The sequence below is a fragment of the Sarcophilus harrisii genome, chromosome 1, assembly GCF_902635505.1.
Source record: "Sarcophilus harrisii chromosome 1, mSarHar1.11, whole genome shotgun sequence".
Taxonomy (NCBI): domain Eukaryota; kingdom Metazoa; phylum Chordata; class Mammalia; order Dasyuromorphia; family Dasyuridae; genus Sarcophilus; species Sarcophilus harrisii.
In genome coordinates, this window is record NC_045426.1 from 492,037,312 (window position 1) to 492,058,845 (window position 21,534).

A 21,534-nucleotide genomic window follows, 5' to 3' on the forward strand; every position below is an offset into this window, starting at 1 on the left:
AATGATTACTTCTCTCATAGTAACGATCAATTATTGAACTAGGACCAAGATTTTTTTTTCTGAAGTCTGTAGGTTGTTCAGTCTCTGAAAGATATTGTTGATAATGAGATTGGATTAACTTTCGACCCCATCCAGGTAGGGAAGCCCATTTTGCTCTACACAGATCTAGGTGGAAGTAAATTCTTTCATTAAATTGTCAAAAACTGGTGGTGATTTGGAGGTAAATGACATGTCCCCAAGCCCCTTATTAGAATATTTATTATATCTTATTATTTTCTCATCTTCTCTTTTTTATTTGTTTTTGTTGTTGATTTTTTTGTCAAGGCAATTTGCCATCCTCTGAAGTATCTAACTCTTCTAAGGGCACATATATGTTGAGTGATTCCATGAGGGGTCTTTGGCATTTGAGTGTGTCACTAATCTGTTTATTAATAATATGCTAGCATTAGTAATAACATCATTAATAACCCAGAAACTATGTCTCTTAAGCTTTTTTAATGTTGCATTAAGATGCTGCAGTGACAGAGCATCAGAGAATGAGAGTGAGAGGATCTGCAGCTTCAGTCACCAGGAATCACTGAGTAAGTTGTGTTTTTGTGTTCTGCTGGAAATCTTTCCTTGTCAAATGGTAAATCCAACAGGGTGTGCACCAGGGTGTGCATTTTCTGAGGTGGTTTTAGCCACCTTTGGAATTTGCTGGTGAGTCTGGCACAATACGTATAATATCACCAGAGAACCGGCCAGATAAAAAACTAAGTGCTTGCTGGGAGCTCAGCCCCACTGCTCGTGAGCCCGACATATCTGAAGTCATTCCTTCTTGTTTAGGCAATGTCAGAAATCAGGGGACTCTGAGAAGGTAAGGCTAACCATCCTCCCTCTGGTGATGTTCATAAATCGCCCTGAGGTCTCTAGGTGAACCAAGAGATTCCCTCCTACCTCAGACCACTAACCTCTAATTCTATTTCATCTGCTGGAACAAGCATTTTGTAAAGTTTCTATAAATAAAGGAGGTATATGAGAGATTATGAATCTTCATCTCATAGAGAAAGAGTGGTTTCTGACATAACCATATCATCAAGCTCGAAGACACCGTCTGAGATCATGTCTACACCGAGCCTTTGGAGGAAAATTCTTACATTCTCCAGCAAGTGATAGTTGCAAGAGGAAATTGTTGATTTTGCAGTTTGGGGCAATAGCTTCGGATAAACTACGTGAAAGAGTCTGGGTGAGAAATGACATGGTTTAGTGGAACATTTCCAATTAGCATTTACTTAATTCCTAGTACATGCTAGGCAACAAGCACTAAGGATACAAAAGGAACTCACAGTCTAAATGGGGAAAATGATATACAAGCGACTGTGTACAAACAAAATATGTACAGGCTGAATTGGAGAGAAGGCATTAAAAGGGATTTGAAAAGACTTTTTTTAAAAAAAAATAATAGCTTCTTATTTTCAAAATACATGCAAAAATAGTTTTCAACATTCACCCTTACAAAGCTTTGTGTTCTAAATTTTCCCCTCCTTTCCCCTATCCCCTCTCCTAGATGGTAAGTAATTGAATGTATGCTAAACAGGTGCAATTCTTTATACGTATTTTCACAATTGTTATGTTGCACAAGAAAAATTAGATCAAAAAGGAAAAAAATGAAAAAGAAAAGGCAAGCAAAAAAAAAAACAACACTAAAAGTGAAAATACTATGTTCTGATCCATCCTCAGTCCCTACAGTTTCTCTCTGGGTACAGATGGCTCTCTCCTTCACAAGTGCCTTGAGTCATCTCATTGTTAAAAAGAGCCATGATGATCAGAATTGATCATTATATAATCTTGTTGTTGCTGTGTACAGTGTTATCATTTCACATAGCATCAGTTCATGTAAGCCTCTCCAGATCTTTTTGAATTCATTCTGCTGGTCATTTCTTATAGAACAATAATATTTCATAACATTCATGTACCATAACTTATTCAGCCATTCCCCCACTGATGGGCATCCATTCAGTTTCCAGTTTCTAGCCACTACAAACAGGGCTGCCACAAACATTTTGGCACATAGAGATCCCTTTCCCTTCTTTAAGATCTGTTTGGGATATAAGCCCAGCAGCAACACTGCTGGGTCAAAGGGTATGCACAGTTTTATAGTCCTTTGGGCATAGTTTCAAATTGCTCTCCAGAATGGTTGAATCAGTTCACAATTCCACCAACAATGTATCAGTGTCCCAGTTTTCCTACATTTCCTACATTCCCATTTTTCATCATTTTTGAAAAAGCTTCTTTAAAAAAAGTAGAATTTTAGGTGATCCTTGATCACCTTGATCCTTGAAGGAAGCCAGAGAAATAGGGAGGGAGAATAATAAAGGCAAGGAAGGGAAGCCAGTTAAAGAAATAGAGGGTGATGTCAGATTGGCTAAGATGACAGGAAAAGATAGTGACGAATGTTGGAGGGGATGTGGGAAAACTGGGACACTGATGCATTGTTGGTGGAATTGTGAATGCATCCAACCATTCTGGAGAGCAATCTGGAACTATGCTCAAAGATTTATCAAACTGTGCAGACCCTTTGACTCAGCAGTGTTACTACTGGGCTTATATCCCAAAGAGATACTAAAGAAGGGAAAGGGACCTGCATGTGCCAAAATGTTTGTGGCAGCCCTCTTTGTAGTGGCTAGAAGCTGGAAAATGAATGGATGCCCATCAATTGGAGAATGGTTGGGTAAATTGTGGTATATGAATGTTATGGAATATTATTGTTCTGTAAGAAATGACCAGCAGGATGAATACAGAGAGGCTTGGAGAACTTACATGAACTGATGCTGAGTGAAATGAACAGGACCAGGAGATCATTATATATGTCTACAACGATACTGTATGAGGATGTATTCTGATGGAAGTGGATTTCTTTGACAAAGAGAAGATCTAATTCAGTTGCAATTGATCAGTGATGGACAGAAGCAGCTACACCCAGAGAAGGAATACTGGGAAATGAGTGTGGACTACTTGCATTTTTGTTTTTCTTCCCGGTTTATTTTTACCTTCTGAATCCAATTCTTCCTGTGCAACAAGAGAACTGTTCAGTTCTGCACAATATATTGTATCTAGGATATACTTTAACATGTTTAACATGTATAGGACTGCTTGCTATCTAGGGAAGGGGGTGGAGGCAAGGAAGGGAATAGTTGGAACAGGAATGCAAGGGATAATATTGTAAAAATTACCCATGCATATGTTTTGTCAATAAAAAGCTATAATTAAAAAATAAAATAAGAAAGAAATAGAGGGTGAGAAGGAGATTGTGTGAGAAATAATAAAGAATCCAGTGTCATGTTCCATAGAATTCTTACAGGAGAGGAGACCGAAATATAGAAAGACTAGAGAGGTAGGAAAAATTCCAAATTATAAAGGGCTTTAAAAGCCAAACAGAGAATTTTATATTTGATCCTGAAAGTAATAAAGGACCATTGGATTTATTGGATGGGGATAGCCAAGTTCAAATCTTGGTCCTCTCATTTAATAGCTATGTCACTATGTACAAGTAATTTAAATTCCCTGAATCTCAGTTTCTGCATCTCAAAAATGAATTATAGGACTGAACCAAATTCTCTTTTAAGAGAGATTATTACTAAATACTGTTATCTTATTATACTTGCACTTTCTGTCTCAAAAAATTGTTATGAGAAAAGTACCAGGTAAATGTGAATTATCATCATCATTATGATCCCATTATTTATTTATTAGTTTGTTTTTGTGCTCTTATGACACCATATGGAATTTCCAAGAATTATAACCAGAATGTAGCTGTTTCTTTTCCTATTTGGAAAAAGTGCAAAAAGTACCAGTTATCTCATTTTAATTCAATTTCAATTTCTTATTCTATGCATTACATTGTGGTGTACATTCCACTGGTGGTGGAAAAATGAAAAATAATGCATCTCTCTACCTCAAAGAGCTTATAATCTAATAAAGAGAAATATGACAAGGGATGCTACCCAGACAAATATATAAACAGATTAAAAGTGGGATGGAATGCTTGAGGGGATCATTCAATCAAAATTAATTATTGAGTGTTTATTAAGGGCTAAGCACTATATAAAGTTTTGGGGATATAAATATAAAGAATGGAACAATTATTAAATATAAGTAGTTTATATTACATTGGGAAATAACATGTACACATATAAGTGGACAAAATGGTGTTTGCCTTTCTTTTCAAAGAGGACCAATGACATCTTGGGGTTATGTTTTGACCCTCAGTGAAGTGGATTTGATGCATAATTGTAACAAGTCATCAGCCCCACTCTGTCTTCCAGAGTCATCAAAGTCCACTGATAAGACAAAAGTCAGATGCCTGGTGATGGCCTGGGATGCAGTAAATGACCTTGGGGTCTTTGATGTCTGACCAGGCTTTAATAACTCCAAGTGCCTGTTTCAGATACCTTTGTGGCCACTGAAACAAATTGTTCTCATCCACCCATTCTGCCAAGGGAAGTCTTTACATACTTTAACTCACTGACAGATTTCAAGCTTGTCCATAATTTTCGATCTCGATTTAGCCCCTCTATTTATGGTTTACTAGGGTGTGGCTAGTGCAGACAACAGCTTCTTGCAGCCACAGGTAAGAACTGGGTGAGAAGTAGACATCAAAGGTAAATGATCAGTCCTAAAAAGCTCTCAGCAAGCCCTCACACCAGAGGTACTAGTCTTCCCTGAACATACCATAACACCCCAAATATATACTTGTAGAAAAGATTTTTAGTTGGAAGCTGTTAAATATAAAGATACTGTTGGCCCATGTGTGAGAAGGATATATAGGGAGTCTGCAATTTCCATCTTTGTCTTTCTTCTTTAGATTGTAAATTCTTTGAGTTGATTACTTTCTACTTATATTTGTTTTCTGAAAGTTTAGCATAATAGTAAGCACTTAATCAATGCTTGTTGACTGACTGAGTAGGAAGATTCCCTTTTCTATTGCCTGAGACCTTCTGGCTGACTTTTTTATGAGGTTTAGGGAGAGGAGAGTCCCTCTTTGTAGTCACTGGGGAGTTTAGAATTTTGATGGAGTAGAAATGTGGTGGCTGGGCAATCTGCTTCTTATTCAGGCAGCTGTGTGATGTTTTGATCTTTGTATGAATTGAGTTTGGGGTGCCAGTGGGACATTCGGATAGAAATGTCTAACAGACAATTGAAGATCTATGAAAGGTCAAGGGTGGATATATAGATAATGGAATCAGATATAGAAATGATTGTTGGATAGAAAAGATCACCTGGAGGAAAAATGTAGAGAGAAAAGCACAGGACCTAAGACAGAGCCTTGGTATATGCCCATTATTAAGGGATGAGAGATGGATGATAATTCATCAAAAAAGACCAAGAAGGAGAATTGAGGCCAGTAGAAGAACCAAATGTCATGGATCCCGAGGGAAGAGAGAGTAAGTGCAGAAAATTCAGGGAAGATGGAAACGGAGGAAAGGTCAGTGGATTGATTTATCAAGGAAGAATCCATTGATGAGCTTTGATAGAATTTGTTATAGAATGGTAGCTATATGTAAGTCAAATTGTAAGGGGTTGAGAAAAGAGTGAATGGTGAGGGAGTGGAAGCAACGAGTGTAGATGAGTCTTTTTTGGAGGTTAGCTATGAACAAGGGGAAAGTAATAAAGTGATAACTTAAAGGGAATGCAGGGATATTTTTTTTAGTATAGGAAGGACCTGATGAATGTGAATATTCATGGAATCAATGGAATTGGAATGAATTGCTATAGAAGTCTCACCAGAGACCCTGAACTTCTGACCTTTAAAGCTAGTGCACCCCATCCGGGCCATGTCATACATAGATTGGAAGACTAGGAAGTGATTTCAGCTTGCTGTGGTTGTGCTTTTCTTTCACATTGCATACTTAATTTCAAGCTTTTATTATTTTCCACTGTTTGTTCTGAAATTAATGATTTGCTTTGTATTTGTCTACCAATGCTTTTTTGGTTGTGAGGAAGGAACTTAAAGCATCTCAGGGGCATTTTTCTCATCAATTCTCCTAATGTTTTATATCTCTATTTTACAAAAAGTATATGGTGTCTCAGCTACAAGAAAAGGTAGAGTGAATCATCTTTTATTGCAAAATATTGTGTGGGGACAGAGTTAAGTGATCATCAGAGACCTAGAACAGGAAAGACAGACTATAGCAGTAAAAGACTGATGCCTAAAGAGTAACTTTTTTAATGATAAAATTCAATCAACTGGCTTTTTCTTAAGCAAATTTTTACTGTGTTATTATAGACAAAATTTACATTTTGTACTGAAGCTTGCTTGGAAAGTGGATATTATAATCACTGCAAGTTCCAAACATCCCTAAAATGTGAGTGCCAAGTCATAAAATATAACTCTCTGAAGTTGAATCTAACATGAATCAACATAAAAACAAAAGATTTAAGTAGCTGTTTCTGTACATTGCCTTAAGATCTGATTTATAAATGCTTTGATAATAAGACTAGAGTATCACCAAAACTTCATCAATAAAACACTGATTTTGGTGCAACTCATGTAAGATGGTATAATGCTAACAGAGACTGAGAACAGAACTTCTCAACCTTTAACTGGAGAAGATAAATATAACATCCCCATCTATTCAAGGAATGTATCAGTAGAGAGCAATCCAGAGACAAAATTGAGTTGTCAACGGGCAATTAACTATTTAGCATTGAAGAAAAAAATTGGAAGCAGGGAGCAAAGATGAGAGCTCAAGGTGAGTGAAGGTTGACATGTTACAGAAAGTGGGAAAATGATGCAGGTGCTTCCTCTTGCAAGGAAAGATTCCTTCTCTCCCCATTGTGAGGACATCTGGAAATTGAAAGGGAGGAAAGAGATTAATTATAATTCTGAGGGAAATAGGTAGACTGTGAAAGTATGTAACAGGAGAGCCTAGCTGGCTATTTAAAGTCAGAAGCAAGTATTTATCTCAGCACAAGAGGATTAAAAAGTACTAGAGACAGAGAAGTAGGGAGCCACCATAGCCTTGGCACCATGGAACTTACCTCCCATAAGCACTTGGACTATGTGCATGGGAATGTTTTTCAGGCAGTACTATGGCAAACAAGCAATATGTAAGTACTATGGACAGTTCCAGACTCTAGGTGCTAGAGATACAAAGGCAAAAGTGGAACCAGTCCCTGCTCTCAAGAAGTTTATATTCTCAAAAGGGAAAAACAAAACAAAACCATATAAAAGAAATCCAGGTATTTTTGAGAGAAAGGACAGTCAGCTGGGGAGGGGGAAGGGAAATCAGGAAAAAAGGTCAGAAACAAACATTTATTAGGTGCTTTCTATGAGCCAGGGACTTTACTGAGTGCTGGGGTTACAAAGAAAGGCAGAGGACAGTTCTTTTCCCCAAGGAGCTTAGTCTAATGGGGGACACAATATGTGAACAGTATAAATCAGACCAAGATGAGATGAAGTGAAGATGTTGGCCAGGATGAAGGCACTAATATTAATGTGGTAGAGGCCTGGATTCAGGAAGGTTCATCTCCCTGGGTTCAAATAAATTTGTCCTCAGACACTTACTAGCTATATGACCTTGGCCAAGTCACTTCACTCTACCTCAGTTTTCTCATCTGTAAAAATGAGCTGGAGAAGGAAATGGCAAACCACTCCAGTATCTTTGCCAAGCAAACCCCAAAAGGGGTCATCAAGAACTAGATATAGCTAAACAATGATTCAAAAATGTGGCAATTACTGTGCTAACTGCTAGTAATAAAAACAGAAAGCTCCCATTTTAATTGTGGGAAGCAACACATATTGGACAGTTTAGTTGCAGGGTAGGTAGAAAGGCCTGGTGGTGCATCAGTAAGCCTGATATCAAGGCCCAGTGGTCCTTAGTGTAACTGCTAAGAAGAGGAGATCCTGGTAGGAACTGGCTGGGTGGGGAGTCTCATACTGGTCTGCTGTGCTTTCTTAGACAAGAGCCTCATTTGTCTAGTATTTGGCCAGTTGTCATTCATAACCATCACCGAAGCAATCTTACCAATTCAAGACAATTCCTCATTTCCTGTCCTACTTACTGCAGTACAGACATACAGATACCTTATTTAGCAGTCTCTGCTCTCCTGTAAACAAATAGGGCATGTTTTCCTTGTGGAAGTCCCTAATTGGACAATTAAGACATGCAAATTCAAGACCAAATCTGCAGAGGGACTCCAAAGGAGAGGGACTCTTTGATTCACACAGTCCTATACAAATATCCTAGCAATGAAAATTAGATTCAATTCAGCTTAACATTTATGAAGTAACTAGAGAGTTCCAGCTTGTTAGAATAACCTTTCTTAGCTGTATTGACAATAATCCCCAGAATCAGGTCAGCAGTACTAGAAGCATCTCTTATGCTGACTTTTAAAGGCAGATTGATAACTTACGATGGTGATAACAAATGATAAGAACCTGGTAAAATACACAACCTCCTGTCTTCTCTCTGCGATGTGTCTTTGCTGAGGTGACACAGATTTGCTTATTTCTAATTTCATTCTAAGTCTGTTGAGATCTTTCCTAGTTTTTGGCTATAGTGAATTTACTAATAGATGAGACTGAAACCCAAAACAGATAAGGAAATAATAAAAGGATACTTGGTCATTCCAAATAAATTGATGATTACAGTTATTTTGTGCTTGTGTCTTATTCTTTTATACTTTTCATGAGAGCAGGGATGAAGTTTCCTCAAAAAAAATTTAATTTCTTCTGGTCCCTAGCCCATTGTTTGATGCATTCTAGGTAACTGTTTGATAATTATATGTGGAATTCCAAATTACATCTCCAGACACAAATGAATTACAGTTATCCCTTCCACATGCAACTTCCCCATCACAGTTTCAATATATGATGGGGCAGCATAAGAAATTAAATGGAAAGTTTTGTGGAAGTAGCAAATGATACATGAAGACCAGTAGATGATACAGAAAAAAGTTTAGAAACCCAGAAATATATATAATATTATATAAAATCAACATTTTATCTGTTAATGCCATAAAATTTCATAAAAATTCATACATTCTCTGATATGAAGAAAGGACCAAAACATTTTATGCAGATTTTCTAGATCATGAGGATGCTGTACCCCTAATCCCTCATGATATAAAAGGGATAACTGTACATCCCAAGATACTGAAGGAATTTACTAAGGTAATTTATAAAACAATATATAGCCAGAAATTTTCTGTACACATAGGGATCAAAATCATCACAAAAAATTGTTAATGGAGCCACAAAGCAGTCAAATATAGCACTTTAACAAAAATAGTAATGGTGATGTTGTTTTGATTTATGTCCCAGAGCAAGAGATGGATAGCAGGGGAGATGGGGGCCAGAGGAACATATTCTGGGACAGGGGTGATGGCCAAATGTCCTTGCTGGATAAGCTTACAACTTTAGTGTTATTCTTGATTCTTTACTCATACTTACCCCATATATCTCACTGGATTCCAGTTTTCCCTGGAGAATTTGAAAATTAATGGTGCCTTGTACAGAAATAGGGAAGTTTAAAGAATGGTTAGGTTGGAAGTGAGTTATATTTTGTACATGTTGAGTTCAAAATGCTTATTGAATATCCCATTTGAAATGGCTAATAGGCAATTGGTGGCCTGGGACTGAAATTCAGGGGAGAGACTGAGGCTGGATATATAGATCTAGGAGTCATCCAAATAGATGATAATTGAATACATGGAGCAGATGAGGTCACTCACAGAGAATCTAGAGAAAAAAGAAAATCACTTCTGTGATGTGATTGAAAGTCTAACTGCAAAATGATTAGGGATGAGTTGAGAAGAAAGAAAATTGAGGTGGCTGAGGTAGGCAATTTTTCTTTTAGGAGTTTGTCTGAAAAAGGGAGGAGAGATGGAGGACTATAGCTTGGGTCTGGTTACATCTAGAGAATACAAAAGGGGAATCTTATCATGGGTATGTGTATATAAGTAGGCTTTGGCAATAAGAAGGGCTATAATCTCATTGTTAGACCTTAAAGGAAAGGATGAGAGAGTGAGAGTAAATGACAAAGGATTTTGAAAAGGACAGAAGAAGGAGCTCATAGAGAATGGCCTCAATTTTCTGAAAAAAGAGGCACTTAATAAATGCTTACTGATTGATTATTTTCATGACTTCCTAAGCGTACAACTTACAGTGAGGGTTGGCTTTTCTCTTTGGTAACATTTATGCTGCTTTAAATTTGGGGTGCCATTTTAATGTATATTATCTGAATATACTCTTGAGATGGTTATTATTTATTCTGTTTTGCAACATAAATAGAGATTCTGCCAGTTGGAACATACTGTATTGCCAAATGAGTCCCGCAATTTCATTTGTTCTGTAATCCTATCTCGATTCCTTTTACACAGCAAACATTCCACTTGTCATCACTCTGCTTACAGGATAGAGCAGGCTCTTCTGACCAGGAATTTCCCAATATTTGTATTAAGGTGGAGGCCTTAGATTCATGCTAATGTACCCAGCATGCTTCCTGCTCTTAACAACCTTTCAATATCAATGATTTACTTTCTTTCTCCTAACTGAACTGCCTCTAATATTTTGGCATTGCTACAGTTCTCAATGGACAGAATCTGAGATTTCCTTTTCTTTTTTCTTTTCTTTCCATCTCTCTCTCTTTTTCTGTATTTCTCTCTTTCTTCTTTTCTTTTCTTTTCTTCCTTCCTTCCTTCCTTCCTTCCCTCCCTCTCTTCTTTTTTCTTTGTTTGTTTGTTTGTTTCTTCTTCCTCTTCTTTTTTCTTTTCTTTTATTTCCTTTCTTTTCTTTAAAAAAAAACCCCAAATCTTAGCTACCTGAGATTAACTTAGTTTATGTGATTTCACAAAACTATTAATGTGCTAAGGCAGCTAAATGCCATTTTCTTCTCCAGGTGATTTTACATATGAGGAAACTGAGGCAAACAGGGTCAAGTGACTTGCCCAGGGTCACACAGCTAGTAAGTGTTTGGATTTAAACTTAGGTCTTTTTTATTTGAACTTTGTTTTCCTGACACCAGGCCTAGCACTCTATCTATAATCACTACCTAGCTGCCTTTCATCAAAATAATAGTTTACAAGAAACTGGCTTTTTGTAAAATAAAATAGTTTGAGATCATTGAAACAGTTGGATAATTTTCCACATGTGAAATCCCATTTGCCTAGTCTATTCTTCTTCCTCGGAATTTTATTATTATCTATCAGCAAGAACTAAAATTACAATCACATATACACACATATGTACCAATAAATTTTAGAGTTGGAAAAGGCCTTAATGACTCTCTAGTCCAACCTATATCCAAAAAAGACACCCAACCATAACATGTGATGTGCACATATGTGCACATATAAAAAGATATTCAAGATACTTAGTTTCTGAATAATTAGTAATCTTATTAATTATGGATAACAAAAAATTAATGAAAAGATGGTCATTTGCCTTTCTCTTGTAAACCAAAGACAGATCATGAAGGCCTCTCCGTGTTCTGATATGTCCTTGGAAGAGTGGGGCATTCCTGACCAGGTGGAAATCAATTCTGACTGGTTAACAATTAATGAGACAGTGGACCTATTAATAAGGAGGTGAGCAAAAAAATCTTCAGCCCATTCTGTAGAGAGTATGACCTAATCATAAGATTCAACTGCTTGTAGCAATCTGGGCAAAAGAATCCATCTCTATCCCGGATCTCACTGGTTGGTTTTTGCCTTCATAAGTTAAGTCACTCTAGTTTCTAATGGAAGTTTCCAAGGATAGACAGACTTGTTTCCTAAGGGCAAAATCTTGCTTAGACTGGATTTGGTTTGTAAGATCCCTAGTTAGGTGGAGTCCCACCCAAGATTGAATAGCAAGTACCCTTAGGATTTGGGAAATTTCATCTATCAGCTATGTCCTTCAGAGACTGGCTGAATACGCTATAGGGCCTGATTTCTGTATAAGAAAATAGAAAAGAAAAAATCTTAATCTCAATTAATAGTTATTAATATTAGAAAGAAATAATCTTTTCTCTCACCTAAAAATGAATTGTTCAGGATCTTCATGAAGACCTTGGAAGAAGGAAGCTGACCAGTTCTGTAGCTCCCTGTTTCATTTGGAGCAATTTTATTTGTTAGAAAATCTTTCCAAAGCATCAAGTCTGCTTTTGTCTCTTTGAAACTCACCCAGCCCTTCCCTAGCTCTGCTCCCAGGGGCCAAAAAGAACAAACCTAATACTTCTTCCTTGTGACATCTATTCAATTATGCACTGAAGACAACTATTCTGGTCCCCTCCTCCACTGTCATTTCCAATCTCTTCTGACTTAACATACCTAGTTCTTTCATTTGACTCTCATTTCATGGGGAAGGAGTAGAATCCACGTCCCATTCAAACACAAAGATTTATGATTCTTTCATAATTTGTAGCCCTGAAAATTACAACATATTAAAGACAAATGCAAGCAGAGGGTGGTAGGCTGCACAGAGTTTACAAAAACACATAGATGGAAGTAACAAAAAAAAATTACTAGTGTTTCTCTAGTATTATCCAAGGAAGAGATTATCCTGATTCTAAACAACCAGTCCCAGTTCTTAAAAAAGAATATCCTTATAATGGGAAAGGGTCATTTAGCAGGTTTACTAGAAATTGAAATAAATGTATCTTACAGAAGAACATTCTACTCGGTTGTTCTGATTTTAAACTCACCAGGTGAACTAGGGATCAATAATTGGATCTCTTGATAATAGGTTTTTTTTTTTTTTGCAAAGATATTAAAAGATCCAAAGGAGAAGAAAGTTAATGTATCAGGTATTTATATCTCTCATTAAACAGATTGGAATTTGGATTTCTAAAGCGATAGTATTGATTAACTCCCTGAAGCCCAGCTGCCACTGGGGAGGTCTGTTAGAAAGAGACCTGAGGTTTTGATAGTGACCCCATCAAAGTGTTGTGAGCCTATGATTCCTAACCTGAAATAGAACCTGTTGTGACTCGTCTTAATTACAATTGGGAAGATTTGATCCCTGATGATATAGGCAGGGTAACATACTCATGAATGAACTGTAAGATGTAAAAAACCAGCAAGAACAATCTAAACATAGAATTTTTCAACCCAAATACAAAGTGGACCCCAGAGAGGTTACTACCTGCTTGCAGCCCTTAATAGTTGCACCCATCCCAGCTCTGTCACTGTCAAAGATTCTTCTTCTTCTTTTTTTTTGTTTATTTAATAGCCTTTTATTTACAGGTTATATGTATGGGTAACTTTACAGCATTAACAATTGCCAAACCTCTTGTTCCAATTTTTCACCTCTTACCCCTCCCCCCTCCCCCAGATGGCAGGATGACCAGTAGATGTTAAATATATTAAAATATAAATTAGATACACAATAAGTATACATGACCAAACCGTTATTTTGCTGTACAAAAAGAATCAGACTCTGAAATATTGTACAATTAGTTTGTGAAGGAAATAAAAAATGCAGGTGGGCATAAATATAGGGATTGGGAATTCAATGTAATGGTTTTTAGTCATCACCTAGAGTTCTTTCTCTGGGCGTAGCTGGTTCAGTTCATTACTGCTCCATTGGAAATGATTTGGTTGATCTCCTTGCTGAGGATGCCCAGGTCCATCAGAACTGGTCATCATATAGTATTGTTGTTGAAGTATATAATGATCTCCTGGCCCTGCTTGTTTCACTCTGCATCAGTTCGTGTAAGTCTCTCCAGGCCTTTCTGAAATCATCCTGTTGGTCATTTCTTACAGAACAATAATATTCCATAACATTCATATACCACAGTTTATTCAGCCATTCTCCAACTGATGGGCATCCACTCAGTTTCCAGTTTCTAGCCACTACAAAAAGGGCTGCCGCAAACATTTATGCACATACAGGTCCCTTTCCCTTCTTTAAGATCTCTTTGGGATATAAGCCCAGTATTAACACTGCTGGATCAAAGGGTATGCACAGTTTGATAACTTTTTGAGCATAGTTCCAAACTACTCTCCAGAATGGTTAGATTAGTTCACAACTCCACCAACAATGCATCAATGTCCCAGTTTTCCCACATCCCCTCCAACAATCATCATTATTTTTTCCTGTCATCTTAGCCAATCTGACAGGTGTGTAGTGGTATCTTGGAGTTGTCTTAATTTGTCAAAGATTCTTCAAGAGAAACCACTTGTACAATTCTTTACTAAAAAGAAAAATTGGAAAAGTTCTAGGAGTTGAGTCACATTCAGAAAAAACAAAATCAAGGAAAAGTGATTGACATGTCCTCTGTTCAGGAAATTAATCTCCTCAGTGTTTCTTAAGTGGAAATTTGAAATCTGGATAGTTGACACTTTAACTTTAGCACAAAATCAAAATATATGACAAGAGAAGACATAATTTTTCTGATAATCTGCAGTTTTTAACAGCATTTAAATGTCAACCCTCCCAGTCTTGCTGAGTGCAGTCTAAGATGCTGTTGGGAGGAAATATGTACATGTATATCTGTTTGTCTATCTTCCCATAATTTTAACTGGTTTATACTGGTTTCATGACTTTGAACTGTTTTAAACTAGTTTGAAATGGTTTCTACTGGTTTGAACCGATTTATGTTGGCTTTAAGTATTTATGCTGGTTTGAAGTAGTATGAATAAATATATATATTGATTTTAATTGATTTGAACAGGTATGAACCAATTTATAATGTTTTGAACTGTAAAAAAAGAGGGAAGGCTAAAGTGTGTGTAATTTTGTGTGTCAAACAGAGAATTTTGTATTTGATGCTTAAAGTCAATGAGAGAGAGGCAAAAGATATGAAGCAGAGAGGAAAATTTAAGACAAAAAATAAACCAGTCTAACGCAAAAAAGATATGAATGTGAAATGCCAAAGAGAGCAAAAGGTCTCATATACATACAAATATATAAAATTTATAACTATACTTTTTGTCATAATAAAGAACTGCAATTAAAGTATGTATCTTTAAATTGAGGAAGGCCTGAACAAACTTTAGTATAGAAAAATAATATAATATTATTTCACTATATGAAATTAATAAGATGGAGTGGCAGAGGCAAGATGGTAGAGAAAAGGCAGGGACTCCACTGTGCTCTTCCAAATTCTCCTCCAAATGACTTTAAAAATAACACTTTAAAACAAATTCTGGAGCAGTAGAACGTGCAAAAGAATAGGATTGAATGCAAGAAGATGATGGGGAAAAAAATGAGTCAACAGCTTGCTAAAGGAGGCACAAAAAAATCCTGAAGAAATAATACCTTTTAAAATGGCTATTTAATGAAATAGAGTACTTTAAAGTATTCTTGATGAAAAGACCAGAATGGAATAGGAAATTTGACTTTGAAATTCAGGCCTCAAGAAAAGCATAAAAGGTAAATAAGAAAGAGAAATCATAAGTGATTCAGCAATGTTAAATAGTTTATATTCCTACTTTATCATTAGAACAAAAAGGAGTCTACATAGACAACAGATACATGGATGGGAGTTGATTATAATGACATGATATAAAAAAATAAAATTAAGGTGTGAAAAAGAAGGATGAACAGGAAGAGTAAATTATCTCACATAAAAAAAAGTACAAAAGAGCTTTCCAAGGGAAGAGCTTTGGAGGGGAAGTTTTGGTTGGGGGCTATAGGCAACATTTGAACCTTACTCTTATTGGAATTCACTGAAAGATAGAATAATATATATATAATCAATTAGGTTTTATAAATCTATCTTATCCTACAAACAAAACTAATGTAAACAAGATTAGAAGGGAAGCAACAAACTGCGAAAACATCTTCACAGTTAAAGGTTCTGATAAAGGCCTCATTTCCAAAATATATAGAGAATTGACTCTAATTTATAAGAAATCAAGCCATTCTCCAATTGATAAATGGTCAAAAGATATGAACAGACAATTTTCAGATGATGAAATTGAAATCATTATCACTCATATGAAAGAGTGTTCCAAATCATTATTAATCAGAGAAATGCAAATTAAGACAACTCTGAGATACCACTACACACCTGTCAGATTGGCTAAGATGACAGGAAAAAATAATGATGATTGTTGGAGGGGATGCGGGAAAACTGGGACACTGATACATTGTTGGTGGAGTTGTGAACGAATCCAACCATTCTGGAGAGCAATATGGAACTATGCCCAAAAAGTTATCAAACTGTGCATACCCTTTGATCCAGCAGTGTTTCTACTGGACTTATACCCCAAGGAGATACTAAAGAAGGGAAAGGGACCAGTATGTGCCAAAATGTTTGTGGCAGCCCTGTTTGTAGTGGCTAGAAGCTGGAAACTGAGCAGATGCCCATCAATTGGAGAATGGTTGGGTAAATTGTGGTATATGAATGTTATGGAATATTATTGTTCTGTAAGAAATGACCAGCAAGATGAATACAGAGAAGCTTGGAGAGAATTACATGAACTGATGCTAAATGAAATGAGCAGAACCAAGAGATCATTATATACGTCAACAACGATACTGTATAATGATGTAATCTGATGGAAGCGGATTTCTTCGACAAAGAGACCTAATTCAGTTTCAATTGATCAATGATGGACAGAAGCAGCTACACCCAAAGGAAAAAAAAAACACTGGGAAATGAATGTAAACTGCATTTTTATTTTTCTTCCCGGGTTATTTCTACCTTCTGAATCCAATTCTTCCTTGTACAACAAGAAAACTGTTTGGTTCTGCACATATACATTGTATCCAGGATACACTAGAACATATTCAACATATATAGGACTGCTTGCCATCTAGGGGAGGGGGTGGAGGGTGGGAGGAAAAATCGGAACAGAAGTGAGTACAAGTGTTGTAAAAAAAAATTACCCTGGCATGGATTCTGTCAATAAAAAGTTACTATAATAAAAAAAAAGAAAAAAAAGAAAAAAAATCTATCTTACCCTACATGAAAACAGGATGGTAGGAGATAATAAAAAGGATGGTGCTGAATAGAAGGGAATACAGATTGGGGAGGCAATGGTTAGAAGCAAAATACTTTTAAGGAGGGGCAGAGTAAAAGAAGACAAAGAGAAGGATAAATAAGGGGGAAAAGAAGAATGGAAGGAATTATACATTAGTAATCATAGTTGTGAATGGGATGAACTTACCCATAAAATATAAATGGAAAGCAAAGTAGATTACATGACTTAGACATAAAGTGATATAAGCAAATTAGGGGAGCATGGAACAATTTACCTGTCAGTTTTATGGATAAGGAAAGAATTTATACTCTATCTCTAGAGACAGTATTATGGGATGTAAAATGAATAATTTTGATTACATAAAATTAAAAAGGTTTTGTGCATATGCACGCACACACACAACCCAGAATACCTAATGCAACCAAAATTAGAAAGGAAGCAGAAAACTGGAAGGAGGGATAATTCACAGCAAGTTTCTCTGATAAAGATCTCATTTTTCAAATACATGGGGAACTGAGTCAAATTTACAAGACTACAAGTCTTTTCCCAGTTGATAAATGGTCAAAGAATATGAAAAGATAGTTTTCAGATGAAGAAATCAGAGCTATCTATAGTCATATGAAAAAATACTCTAAATCACTATTGATTAGAGAAATGCAAATTAAAACAACTCTGATATCATCTCATACCCATCAGATTGTCTAACATAACAGAAAAGGAAAATGATAAATGTTAGAGAAGACAGGGGAAATTTGAGACACTAATGCATTGTTGTTGGAGTTGTGAACTGATCTAATCATTCTGGAGAGCAGTCTGGAACTATGCCCAAAGGCCTATAAAACTGAGCATACTCTTTGACCCCACAGTCACTACTAGATCTGCATCCCAAAGAGATTTTTTTTAAAAGAAAAGGTGTTATTATGTGCAAAAAATATGTATGGCAGCTCTTTTTGTAGTGGCAAAGAATTGGAAATTGAGGGGATGTACATCAATTGGGGAATGGCTGAACAAGTTGTGCTATACAATTGTAATGGCATATTATTTTGGTATAAGAAATGATGAACAAGATGTCAATAGAACCTGCAGAAATTGGTAAATGGATATGAACAAACAATTTTCAGATGAAGAAATTAAAACCATTTCTAGTCATATGAAAAAGTGATCTAGATCATTATTGATCAGAGAAATGGAATCAAGACAATTCTGAGATACTACTATACACCTGTCAGATTGGCTAGAATGACAGGGAAAGATAACATGGAATGTTGGAAGGAAAATCGGGACACTAATACATTGTTGGTGAAATTGTGAACACATCCAGCCATTCTGAAGAGCAATTTGGAACTATGCTCAAAAAGTTATCAAACTGTGCATACCCTTTGATCCAGTAATGTTACTACTGGGCTTATATCCCAAAGAGATACTAAAGAAGGGAAAGGGACCCACATGTGCAAAAATGTTTGTGACAGCCCTCTTTGTAGTGGCTTGAAACTGGAAACCAAATGGATGTCCATCAATTGGAGAATGGCTGAATAAATTGTGATATATGAATGTTATGGAATATTACTGTTCTGTAAGAAATGACCAGCAGGATGATTTCAGAGAGGCTTGGAGAGACTTAAATGAACTGATGCTGAGTGAAATGAGCAGAACCAGGAGACCATTATATACTTCAACAACAATATTATATGATGATCAATTCTCATGAATGTGACTCTTTCCAACAATAAAATGTTTGAAGCCAGTTCCAATGGTCTTGTGATGAAGAGAACCATCTACTCCCAGAGAGAGGACTGTGGAAACTGAATGTGGATCCAACATAGCATTTTCACTTTTTGTTGTTGTTTGCTTGCATTTTGTTTTCTTTCTCATTTTTTTCCCCTTTTGATCTGATTTTTCTTGTGCAGCATGAGAAATGTGGAAATATGTATAGAAGAATTGTACATGTTTAACATATATTGTATTACTTGCCTTCTAAGGGAAGGGGTGAAGAGAAAGGAGAGAAAAAATTTGGAACACAAGGTGTTGCAAGACTAAATCATGAAAACCATGCATATATTTTGAAAACAAAATTTCAGTTCCCCATCTTGTTGACTATTGTCACTTCATTTGCCCCTGTAATTCAGATTCTGCTGGGACTCCCATCTTCCTTGAGGTAGTACTATAATTAATTGATGCTTTGCAACAATCCTTCCTGATATGCTCTGTATTTTCTATAAGAAGCATCCAATCACTCAGCTCTGCCCCTAGACAATACCTAACTACAAAAGGTGACTAACCCCGTCTGCTGGCTCCTGTGAGCTGTGGCTCAGCACCTCTGATGTAAAATATAGATGTGAAATGTTGGGAAGATTGATGAGAAAAATGTCCCCAAAGTATTTTAAACTCCTCATAAAAAAAGAAAATCAGTGTTAGACAAATGCAAGGTAATCTTTTATTTTCAGAACAAACAGTGGGGAAGATGACAACAGACTGATTAAGTAGGAAATGGTAAGGAAATATACAGTCATAGGAAACAAGCAAACCAAAGTCATTTTAAACTCTTCTTATTTTCAATGTGACATGTCCCTGCTGGAGTTGTCTATTTGCATTAGAGATTCATGATCTCTAGTAAGACTATACCCAGAATTTCATTTCAATTTCATTCATTCAATTGAGATTTATATCCATTAGGTTTATCCTATGCTTTCCATATACTTTGTTAATGATGATGAGTCTTTTTTCACTTATGTGCAATTGATTGTGACTTCTTTTGGAGTTTTCTTGCAAGGATACTGAAGTGGTTTGCCATTTCCTTCTCCAGCTCATTTTACAGATGAGGAAACTGAGGCAAACAGGGTAAAGTGACTTGCCCAGGGTCACGCAGCTAATAAGTGTCTGAGAACAGATTTGAACTCACTTCTTCCTGACTTTGGACCCAGCATTCTATTTACTGTGCTACCTAATTGCTAAGCTACCATCCAATTAATTATTCTTCTCTTCTTCATTGCTAAACTCCTGGATAGACTCATCTACACTTACTACTTTCACTTCCTTACCATCCACTCTTTCCTTTACAATTTGGTTTACCTCCCAACAACTATACTGGAACTGTTCTCTCAGAGGTCACCAATGATTTCTTGATTGAATAGTCCATTGGTCTTTCCATCATTTCCATCTTCCCTGAATGTTCTGCAGTAATTGACCTGACTACCTCCTTCTCCTACATACTGTCTTGAGTTCCATGACACTGTTCTCCCATGATTCTCCTACTATTAGTGTGACTGCTCTTTCTCAGTCTCTTTTGATGAATTATCTGAACTCTGATTAATGCAATGAATAGCCACCTAATCATGTCCCCAGAGGACTTAGGAGGATGCATACTACCCACTTTCTGTCAGAGAGGTCATGGACTCAGTGCAAAGGCACATCTTTTGTCTATAGTTGCTATATGGATTTGTTTTATTAGACAGCTCTTATATGTTATACATTTTTTCTTTTCTCTTGATTTTTAATTGGGGCAAAGGGAAAGGGGGGATGGAGGAAGAATTAGCAATAGTGATGCCAAAAGAAAGCTACTGAACAATTTAAAAATTTTTACAAAGAACAGATGGGAATTTAGAAAGATGCATAGGCAAGCAGGACAGTTTTGAAATTTTGGCATGGAATTATTAAATACTTAAAAAGCAAGCAGTATGAGATGGAGATTCATTTTTTTGGTATGTAATCTCTTTGTGCTCTGCTATATATATAGAAATGCTTTTTTCGTTTTTCAGTTTAGAATAAAAAAACTGCAATATTTTTAATAAAGATTTTTTTTAAATGATAGTAACCGTTGGGAAAAGTGACAATCATTTCTTAGAGTGTGATAGAGGAAATTCAGGCATAATCTGGCATGCCCTCTAGATTTGAGGAGAGCAAATTTCAAAGGACTAAAAAAAAACCTATTTAGGATTCTGTGGACTGAACTTTTATAGGGGATTTTATATTTAACTTAGAAAGGAGAGGGAACTGTAAAAAATGAAATGTTGAAGATACAAAAAAAACAATTATGAGAAAAAGGAAAAATAGAGATTGTTTTAAGAAACTAATGTAGATGTATGGGGAGCTCACCAATCAACTTATTTTAAAATAGATATGTACAGAAAATAGAAGCCAGGGCAGGTAACAGAAGCTGAATGTAAAAGCATTGTCAGAATATTGTTAGAAGTGCTAAAACTTGAAAAGAACCAATGATGGTTTGTAAAGTTAAGAATAATGAAAAAAGGCTGAAGATTTCTTTCTTTTTTAGTTATATTGGGAGAAAAAAGAATCAAGGAAAAAATAGAATCATCTTTCAAAGTGGAAGGGATAATGGAAAATAATATAGAGAAAACAATGTCTATTTTAATTTATTTAATTTAATATTTAACGTTTATTTTGATGCTTTCTCTTCCATGGAGAATGGCATTTAGACCGAATAGAATAGAACAAAAAATGGCTGTTAGCTAATATTTTAAAGAAAGAAAAAGTAAGAAATCAGCTGACCTAGATGAATGCAAGTCATCTGGCCTAAAGCAACTACATCCTTGGGTACTGAAACAACCAGCAGATGTGTTTGCTGAACTGCTGCAGAGCCAGTTCCAAGAGAACTCATGAGGTGCTTCAGGTCATGAAAAAAAA